The sequence below is a fragment of the Tachyglossus aculeatus genome, chromosome X1 (genome assembly GCF_015852505.1).
Source record: "Tachyglossus aculeatus isolate mTacAcu1 chromosome X1, mTacAcu1.pri, whole genome shotgun sequence".
NCBI classification, from domain to species: Eukaryota; Metazoa; Chordata; class Mammalia; order Monotremata; family Tachyglossidae; genus Tachyglossus; species Tachyglossus aculeatus.
Window position 1 is genome coordinate 106,387,638 of NC_052101.1, and position 10,760 is coordinate 106,398,397.

Genomic DNA, 10,760 nt, shown 5'->3' on the forward strand with positions numbered 1-10,760 from the left:
TTGTTGTCTGTCTCCCCCTTCTAGACTGTAAGCCCGTTGTTGGGTAGGGTCCAACTCTATATGTTGCCAACTTGTACTTCCCAAGTGTTTAGTACAGTGCTCTGCACACAGCAAGCACTCAATAAATACAATTGAATGAATGAATGAACCACAGCAGCCACACCTCAACCAATCAATCAACCATATGTATTGAGCCCTTACTGTGTGCAGAGCACTGTACTAAGCACTTGGGAGAGTACAATGTAACAGAGTCAGTAGACACATTCTCTTCCCATAAGAAGCTTACAGTCTAGAGGGGGAGACAGAGATTGTTTAAATAAATACATTATGGATATGTACATAAGTGCTGTGGGGCTGAGGATGGGGTGAAAGAAGGGTGAAAATCTAAGTGAAAGGGCGACACAGAAGGGAGAGGGAATCGAGAAAATGGGGGCTTAGAAGGACTCTTGAAGGAGGTCTGATTTTAATAAAGATTTGAAGGTGGTGAGAGTGGTGGTCTGTTGGATGTGAAGGAGGAGGAAGTTCCAGGCTAGGGGCAGGATGTGGTGCAGGTAGGCAATAATTCATCATCTCTTCAGGGAATTCAAGGCTGTGTTGTTTGGTCCTATGCCCTCAGCGTGACCAGTAGCAAAGGGAAAATGGCTGCTTGTTTCCTCTCCTCAGTGTAAACTTCAAAGGGAATAATCACAGGTTTGCATCAACCTGGACTCCTTCCTTAGCCCCGTGAATTTCTTGAGAGGAAAGAGATCAAAATTGTGGCTATAACTCCCCACTGGTGGCCATTTCTAAAATTCCTACCATTTAATGCAGTTTGCTGTATGCCAAGAGAAAAAAGGAAGCTATTAAGCATTATGTAACCTAATGAGCTTGAGTAGGGGAAAAAAATCATTCCCCTGAGGAAATAAATTAGCAGTCTTCAGAAAAATGAGAAGATTCCAGCAGAAGCAAGGAAATCCCATCACCACTGTCTTTATAAAGGTCACAGTCAACATTTGGAGGTGATTAAACTTCATTGAATGGTGTGAAACGTAATTGTATTTACATCACTGTCTTGCTGGTAGACCACAGCTATTTCTTAAAACCCAACAGTGCTTTCAATGTCATGGATGAAGTAGACAATTCTTTGTTTATGATATTAGGGATGACATACTTCTTTAGTGGTAGGGATTTTGAGAATGCATTCATTTTTGCTCCTACAAGATATCTAAATCAGCCTAACAGGGACAGAGTTCAAGGGCCTGCAAATTAAAGTATAACAAAAAATGCCATATCGATTGCATTGTATCTTACCATTAATCCCCTCTAGGGCCCTATTTTAAGTGAATTGACTAGCATTTGCAAGAAATCCGTGCTTTAAAAGAAGGAAATGTAGGTGGATTTCAAAGGATTCTGTTAACATGACACTACTACCAACACTAATGGATGTAAACCCGAGAGTAAATGGAACAAAGCATGATTATTTACTTTTACTGAAATCTATTGACAACAAATGGTTTCATTTAAGACGTCTGACTACTATATGTTTCTTATCTAAACTATAGAATTTTAGTAAGTATTAAAAAGAGATGGATTCATTAAATAAACTTTAAGCTTCATTTATCATTCCCAGGGAATTTTTGCATGCTTTTTGATTAATAATTTTATTAGAGGCATTCAATATAGATAATGCAAAATTAAATGGATTTTGCCAGAATACATTGCAGCCATTAAAATAAATCAGCCTATTAAATGGAGGGAAAAAGTAAAATCTGAAAAGAAATGTAACTCCCTATAACTTCATGACAGAGTCAATAAATCAAGTAACTCTAATTTGATAACCTTGCCATAAAGACCATACAGAAAGAGGGAGCCAAAGCTTTATCCAATATTTCATAATCATCATGGAAAAATGTAAAATACATTTTCAAAGGAAAGGTCATTAGCTTTTAAGGATTGTCCACACTGAGCATGCAATTACACAGGGAAAGGGTTTTCTTTTCTCTTTCTTTTCTCTGTCCCCTCAGACCAGACTACATCAGCTTCATCAGCTCAAGGCAATTTAGAAAGAGAACTCACTCGGAATATAATGATTAGAGAGTAATGGAAATGCCCCTTTAGTCTCAAACAGGCAAACTTTTACAGTTCTATAGCTTAAGAAATATGCAGTTAGCCCTAGATCATTGCAAAATGAATTTGTCTTCCTTATATTGTCTCAAAGAAATTATAGTTTACAAGGCAATGGTACAGCAATAGATAGAGTGATGACAGAAATAACAACCCAAATTTCACCCTGTTTCAAATGCACATCTTTTTAGAGGAGCCATCTCTGTGTGTCCGTGGTCCTTCATTTCTGTGTTACATATTGGAAAAAACAGTCCTCAGCAACTCAAATTACCATTAGAACAAGATGGAACATGCTTCTGATTTTTAATTATTGGGTTTTACGAGGTTTCTCTTCTTCTCAAATTGGAAAAAAAAAACTTCGGAATAAATACTTTTTCTTCAAAGGCTATAGTACATTTAATATATATTCATTGAATTATGACTAGATTCATTTTTATCAAATGTCATGACTTTTATGAAATCTTTTTAATATAGTCTGTGTTTTCTGTTATTCGGAAATTCAATATTGATAGTCTGTTCTCCCTAGAGTATGCTTTACTTGTGCACCCTTCATTCTCGGGCACTGACAGGACTATTTTAGCAGATGGTATGGATGCTCAGATGAGACAGCAACAGGAGCAGCATGGGCCAATGGAAAGAGCACAGGTCTGGGAATCAGAGGACCCGGATTCAAATCCCAGCTCCACCACTTGTCTACTGTGGGATCTCGGGCAAGTGGTTAACTTCTCTGAGCCTCAGTTACCTCATATGTAAAACGGAGACTAAGACTGTGAGCCCCATGGTGGAACACGGACTGTATCCAACTTGATTATCTTGTATCTACTCCCAGCACTTAGTTCAGTGTTTGGCACATAGTAAATGCTTAACAAGTATCATTGGAAACAAAATTTAAAAAATGGAGCTCTGCCATTTTTGATGACTTCCTCTAGACTGCAAACTCCTTATGAGGGCAGGGAATGTGTCTACTGACTCTGTTGTACTGTACTCTCCCAAATGCTTAGTACAGGTAGGGACCGTCTCTATATGTTGCCAACTTGTACTTCCCAAACGCTTAGTACAGTGCTCTGCACACAGTAAGCGCTCAATAAATATGATTGAATGAATGAAAGTGCTCAAAAAGACTATATGGACAACCCACCCTTCCTTGAAACACTTTCAGACCATAGTTTCTTTCACAGCTATTCAACTAGTTCTTCTCCTACCCCTCTGACTGTTCTGTCTCCATCTCATTCACTGGATCCCCTTCCACATATCCCTAAACTGTAGCTGTCCTCCAAGGATTTTTCTGGGTCCCCTATTCTTCTTGCTCTATACTCCTCTCTTAGGGAGTTCATCCACTTCCATGGCTTTCACCATGCTACCACCTCCAGAGATGAGGGACAGCGTAAGCAAAAAGTCAACTGGTGGAGAGATGATAGTGAGACTCAGGGAATAGGTTAACTTGATAGGAATGAAGAGTGTGAGGTGTGATGTGTGCATTTGGATCTGTCCCCTTTAATCAGCTGATATTCACCCCACCTTCATCCGGAGAAATAAAAGAAGAATCAGGAGAAAACTAGCAGAAAAACCAAGGTTAGTGTTTCCAGGACAAGGGAGTAAGACAGAGGGTCAAAAGTGGCCAAGAGGTTGAGGATTGGGACAATACTGAGTCCATAGATTTGGCTAGTAAGAAGCCATTCTTGACACTGGAGAAAATGGTCTCAGTGGAGTGAAGGGGTTGGAAACTGGATTGTAGAGGGCCAAGAAGGGAGTTGGAGGGTAATGGTGCAGTAATAATGGTAGTAATAATAATAACGATGATGGTATTTGTAGGTCCAAAGAAGGTTTTATTAGGATAGGGAACAGGTGGGGGTGTATAAAGTCAGAGGGAAAGGGGCCATTAGAAAATGCAAGGTTGAAGACTGTGGTCAGGGAGGGAAGAAGAGTGGTTGCACAGGTTTTAGTAGGTGAGAAGGGATGAGGTTGGAAGCACAAATGGAGGGGTTAGCATTTGAAAGCAGGCAGGAGATCTCTTCCTGAGAGACACTGAGAAAGATGAGAGAGTGAATGTTAGATTGAAGGGAACGGGAGAGGTGGAGGGTAGGTCGTGATTGATGGTTTTTATTTTGTCACCAAAGTAGCTGACAAGGTTATCTGCAATGAGAAAGGCAGCATGTGGGGATGCTTCGGGTTTTGGGAAACAGTTAAAAGTCTGGAATAGTGTCTACCAACTCTGTTACATTGTACTCTCCCAAATGCTTAGTACAGTGCACAAAGTAAGTGCTCAATAAATACCATTGATTGACAATTGATTAAATAGTTGGAGTGGTTAAGGGACATGGGAAAAGATGCAAAACCAGAACTAATGTTACTGAGATCAGGTGAGGATGAATTTGAAAGGAGTAAAGTTGCCCTAGTGTCTTGATTTCCACCAACAGATTCTGCAGCCAAGTATTGGAGTGGGAGAAGCATTCATTGGAGGTGATCCAGTTCTGGGGATTGTGTATGGCCTTAGATTTACCTCTTCTTTCCCTCCTACTTATCCTTTCATTTCTTAATGTTTGACCATCATCACCTCTATAAGAGAAGAAGTAGTTGAGAGAATGAGAAAATTTTATCTCATGTTTGCTATTAATAATAATTGTGTTACTGGTTAAGCACTTCCTAGCACTTCCTATGTGCCAACCACTATACTAACTGCTGGGATAGATATGAGATAATCAGGTCTGACTCAGTCCCTGTCCTACACAAGACTCACAGTCTAAGGGAGAGGTAGAACAGGAATTTAATCCCCATTTTACAGACGGGGAAACTTAGACACAGAGAAGGTAAGTCACTTGCCCAAGGTCACACAGCAGAAAAGTGGCCCTAGAGCCAGGACCAGGGCCCCTGACTCCATTGTTGGGTAGGGATTGTCTCTATCTGTTGCCAAGTTGTACTTTCCAAGCACTTAGTACAGTGCTCTGCACACAGTAAGCACTCAATAAATACGATTGAATGAACGAATGACTCCAAGGCCCCTGCTCTGTTCACTAGGCCCCACTGCTTCTCGTTTATGGTCAGGGAAGAAATTTGAATTACAGGCCAAAATGAGCTTTTAGAATTATTTGTGAAATTAGTTTACCCTACTAAATCAATCAATCAATCAATCGTATTTATTGAGCGCTTACTATGTGCAGAGCACTGTACTAAGCGCTTGGGAAGTACAAATTGGCATCACATAGAGACAGTCCCTACCCGATAGTGGGCTCACAGTACTAAATGAAAGTTAAGAGCTCAAGCACTTAACAAAATTCTAACCAAAGTAGGATTTAAAGGTCAGCATTGTCAGTGCTTTAAGTGGTATGTTTCCTGCTGGAACCTAGGGTGGCAGGGGAGGAGATCTGTGGCTCCATTAGTTATTACCATGGGAAAGGATCGTGAGAACTCTCCCTGCCCAAGATTTGGAAATTCAATCATATTTACTGAGCTCTTACTGTGTGCAGAGCACTGTAGTAAGCACTTGGGAGAGTACAATATAACAATAGACACATTCCCTGCCCACAATGAGCTTACAATCTAGAGGGGGATTCAGGCATTAATATACATAAATAAATGACAGAGGGAAGAAGAAGAGATGCTTGATTCCTTTAAATTTATCCAGGGGTGGTGTCAAGGGAATCCACTTGACCACTTTTACAGGGTCAGAAATAGGAGCCATAGGGAACCTTCCCTCATTATATACATACGCTACCCTAGCACCGATGATATCTCAAAATGTCCAACTTTGAATTCTTTCAATTTCCTCTCCCCCACTCTTTGGCCTTGCTTTACTCCTCTGAAGTCTGATGTCCCTGAGGCGGGCAAGTTATCTCCAGAAATGTTATTATGCCATCCACTACAAGCACTGAGCACGGTGAATGAGCCCTCAAGATGCCAAAGACCAGCATTACCTGCAACTAATCCACAATGCCTATGGAGAAAGCAGTGAATTTGCCTCAGTTTGGAAAAATATGCACTTCATTTTCCAATGCATATTCAATCATTAGACAAACTTATTTTTCTACAGGAGTCTTAGACCTTCCATGGAATTATTTGAGCTATAAATCAAGAGTCAGCAGTGGCGGCAGCTAGGAAAGAGAACACTTTTCCCTTCTTTAATAAAAGGAAACAAAGTGGCCCTACTAAGTTTCTTATAGTACTTTAGGCTTCAGTTTCAATTTGTGTTAAAATCAGTCTAAGTTCTAACATCTTTCATTGATAGTGGTAGTTCAGTGGTATTATTTTCCTCACTCCTCTAGATCTTTGCCTTTGCACTAGGTAGCATGGAGACACACACACACACACACGCACACACAATTATACAAAAATCTAGCCATATACTGATTTCATGGAACATTATGAACATGAAAGGTTTGCAGCAAAATTTTAAACCATGAGTAAGATTGATGAGATTTTGTTCCAACCACTCAAACCTCAGAACGTCTCATAGTGGGGATTTGAAAGTAAAATTGGTGGTTGCACATAACTAATCACCATCCACTTTCATTTTAAATTAGTCTAAAAAAATCCCTGAGATAGCACACATTTTATTTCAGGTCCATTCTTCACTCACTGAAATCCGTTTGGCTTTTATGATGCCTGTCCAGATTTAGGACATTAGTGATGGTGGTTTGTCTTCAGATTTAACAGGGCCTGTTTTTACACTTCACAATTTACTGTATTCATTTCCTTAAGCAATGCCTTTTCATGGTGGATATGTTTTGTATTTTTAACCACATCTGCATCAACCAAAAGTTGAAGACAGGGCATAATGGAGAAGTATGGTGAGTTGCAGATGGGAGGGGAGATAAGGGGAAATGGTGAGGTACGGAGGTTTTAAGGATACAGGATATTCCCTCTCCAAAGTTTGAGGTGGAGTTGCCTATTAAGGAATTCCAAACATGGCTCTTTTGGGCCGTGATGAGGGTGTGATTTGCATAACAGGGGTTTGGTTAGATTATACATTTTTCTGAACATCCTATCATTTCTAAAGGTCCCTAGTAAAAGGGGTCGAACAATGACCCGACATGGCGCCGCCTTGCCCTACCAGTCATATGACCCATTCTGATGTTGGTGTGGCACACATCCCCTTGTGCAGCCACAGTGGAGGCACAAGTGCGGGCCCTTTGTGGATTTCGGGGTAGGTGCCAGAGCTGTTGGGCCCCAAGTCATGGGCTGGCCCTCAGTCGGGTTGGCTCCAGCCAGACATGGGGGTGGATGAGGCCAGTCTGGATAGAGGAACAGTCTACCCCCACTGGGCCAGGCAGTGGCTACAGTGCTCCCTAGTCCGGGGGTCGCCTGGGGCTCAGACCACTGCTGGCCCAGGGGATTTATTTTTTGTCATTTTTTAAAAATAAAAAGAAAACAAGTTTCATCTTTCACCAGGGCACAATCCCAGCCCACTTGCAAGGGGGTGGACAAACCCAGTGCCTACATCTCCTCTTCTCTCCCCAGGGCCGGAGCCAGAGGGTCTGTGGTCCGACGGTCAGGAGCTGCTTTAAACCGTTCATTTCAGCGTGGCTCAGTGGAAAGAGCATGGGCTTTGGAGTCAGAGATCATGGGTTTAAATCCCAGCTCTGCCAATTTTCAGCTGTGTGACTTTGGACAAATCACTTAACTTCTCTGTGCCTCAGTTACCTCATCTGTAAAATGGGGATTAAAACCGTGAACCCCCCGTGGGACAACCTGATCACCTTGTAACCTCCCCAGCGCTTAGAACAGTGCTTTACACATAGTAAGTGTTTAACAAATACCATCATTATTATTATTATCATTTTAAAGGATTTTGCTGGATTAATGGGATGTAGCACAAAATGTGCCAAGCCGTCATAGAGCCGGCTCTTTGATGGTAGGAAAGAGCAGAGCTTGGAGGACAATGAAAAGCCCAATGGCTAGAACCCAGAGGTGCCCTGAAAGCCTGAAATTGGTACAACAGAGAGGAGCTCAGCTGAACAGAATGGCATGAATTCTACATACCCTCACTTCAGAGTCTTTACTTCAGAGCTTCTCTGCATCTGTAAAATATAATTCCAGCCAGGTAGCAGCCAGCCTACTTAACATGCTGATGGTGCTGGGATCACATGTAGTATTTGCCTTTCCTCCCCAGTCCTCCTCTTTAGCAACTCCATCCATCACCTGGATGGTCGACTGCTAGAGGTAGGAAGGAAAACTAGTGATTTTGGTTCAAACGTGGAAGGGTGTTCACCATATGGCTAGGCTGACTGAAGGCACTGAGCATGCTCAGCTTCTCCAGGGCTCTCTCTATATTCCACATCTCCCTTTCTGTGGTTTACAAAAGGGTCAGTGGCACTGACAGCTTAGATTGTCCGCGGCATAGGAAAGTGAATGTGATAGGGTCTAATTTTTTTAGCTAAACTTCTAAAAGTTGGAAAAAGAAACATATTTTAATAATAATTATTATTATGGCATAAAGCACTTACGATGTGTGCTATGCACTTGGCATTGCTACAAATTTATAATTGTAATAATAATTGTTTACTATGTGTTAAGCACTATAAGAAGACTTGGGGTAGGTACAGGGCAATCAAATTGGATACAGTCCCTGTCCTACATTAGGGCCCACATTCTAAGGAGAAGGGCGAACAAGGATTTAATTCCCATTTTGTTGTTGTTGTGGTCTTATGCTGTCGAGTTGTGTACGACCCATAGCGACGCCATGGACACATCTCTCCCAGAACACCCCACTTTCACCTGCAATCGTTCTGGTTGTGTTTCCAGAGAGTTTTCTTGGTAAAAATCTGGAAGTGGTTTACCATTGCTTCCTTCCATGCAGTAAACCTGACTCTCTGCCCTCTATTCTCTCCCATGACGCTGCTGCCCAGCACAGGGGAGTTTTGACTTGCAGCAGACTGCCTTCCATTTACTAGCCACCGCCCAAGCTAGGAGTGGAGTGGATGTGCCTCTGCTTGACTCTCCCTCCCATAGTCGAGACTGGTAGAGTCCTGGAAATTCTCCAGGTGTGACCCTGAGAGGTGAATTCCCATTTTACAGTTGAGGAAACTGAAGCGCAGAGAAGTTAAGTGACTCACCCAGGGTCACGCAGCAGGTATGTGGAGGAATCAGGGTTAGAACAAGGTCTACTGACTCAGTCCAGTGATCTTTCCACAAGGTCAAACTGCAGACACATTCCCTGTCCCACACAGGGCTCACTATCTCTTTTTATGGATATTTTTATTTGCATTTCTGCAGTATAAGTGGGTGATCATTTTAAAAACTACATGAGTTGGTAACTGAAAAGAAATGCCACAGCAAGAGCGAATATCCTCCATCTTGAGAAAAAAGAAATGCCAATTTGTGGACATCAGAATACTAACCAAAATAATATTACTGTTTTTAAACTAATTCATTTCCATTAAACTAGGTGAATTTTCCCAATCTTTGGGAATTCTGCAAGATCATTCGACTTTTTCTATGTCCTCAAAATTGCAAAAATAGAGGACTGGGGATATGATAGTTTAGACTCACATGAAAACTATTACCACCATGCAACCTAGGTAATTTTTACATAATTTCCTAAGGTGAGAGAAAATGTTAGATATGGTACAGAAGTTTCATCCATTCTACCAGCAGCCAGCCCTTATTTTGGCTGTCTGCCCTGCACTGCTTTCTAAACACTGGCAGCTGGAGCATTAAAAAAAGACTAGAAATGATAAATGGGGTAGAAACTGCTTAAGGTCTTTGTAAAGTTTAATGAAAGATTTATCTCTTGAGGGTAATGTTCCTCTTTCTTTTACTGAAATGAGCATTTGATAACCTCTCATTGTGCATTTGATAAATTACACCTTACAGTCATAACTAAAATGATAAGTGGAAAATAAAAAAGGCTAACACAAGGTCTAGTTATCACCGAGTCTTTTAATATTTAGTATTGAGAAACTAAGTAGCACCTGCAGGGCATTTTAATCACCAAAATGTGAGAAATTATAATTTGGCAACAGATCCACAATAGGAAAAGACAAAATCACCAGGTGTTTCTTCAGGTATGTGCTGTTGCCACAAGAATTTTAAAAATATATCTTCTGTGTTATTCTCACTTGGAGTGAGAAGTATTTTTTATCAGTGAAGTCTATCATAGTGGCCCTGCTAGGGGTTGATATTTAATTTCATATTTAAGAGAACTGAATGGGTTTACATTCAAACACTCCTAATAGAGGTTTAAGCATAAAATCTCAACAGGCAATTCAAAGGTCTTCTGAAGCTGAGGAAATACTAAGATACTTTGTTAGATGGGTTAAAAGCTCTTACACCTTTGATGTGCTAAAATTTCTATTTTGATTAGGATAACACTCCTACAACCAAGGACAACCGCTTCTTATAGCTTAAAAAGAGAGCCTAATTAGAAACGAAACTTTAAGACCAATTCCAACTATTACTGGTCATTATGTAACTGGCAAGAAAGCTCACAAATTCAGTTATTTTTTCTGCACCTATCAACAATCCCAAAAGTCTATGCTGAAGCCCAGCATCTATTCTTTTTCTATGTAAATTGTGTTTGTAGAGAATGACTCCTTCCAAATTGTCTATAATTGTGTTAAAAATAAAACTTTCCATTCTAATCCTTTTCTTCAGTTACATGCCTTGACTTCATTGACAGCATGTCAAAGACACCCCCCCCCCCCCCCCCGCCAAAACCAAAA

At 40.9% G+C, this 10,760-nt stretch overlaps 1 non-coding gene across 1 annotated transcript; it reads right to left on the minus strand.

The window, feature by feature from the left end:
- Positions 1 to 8,960: 8,960 nt before the first annotated feature.
- Positions 8,961 to 9,098, minus strand: LOC119920676. Its single transcript, XR_005448406.1, has one exon. It is a non-coding gene; the product is annotated as a small nucleolar RNA SNORA7 (small nucleolar RNA).
- Between the last annotated feature and the right edge of the window lie 1,662 nt (positions 9,099 to 10,760).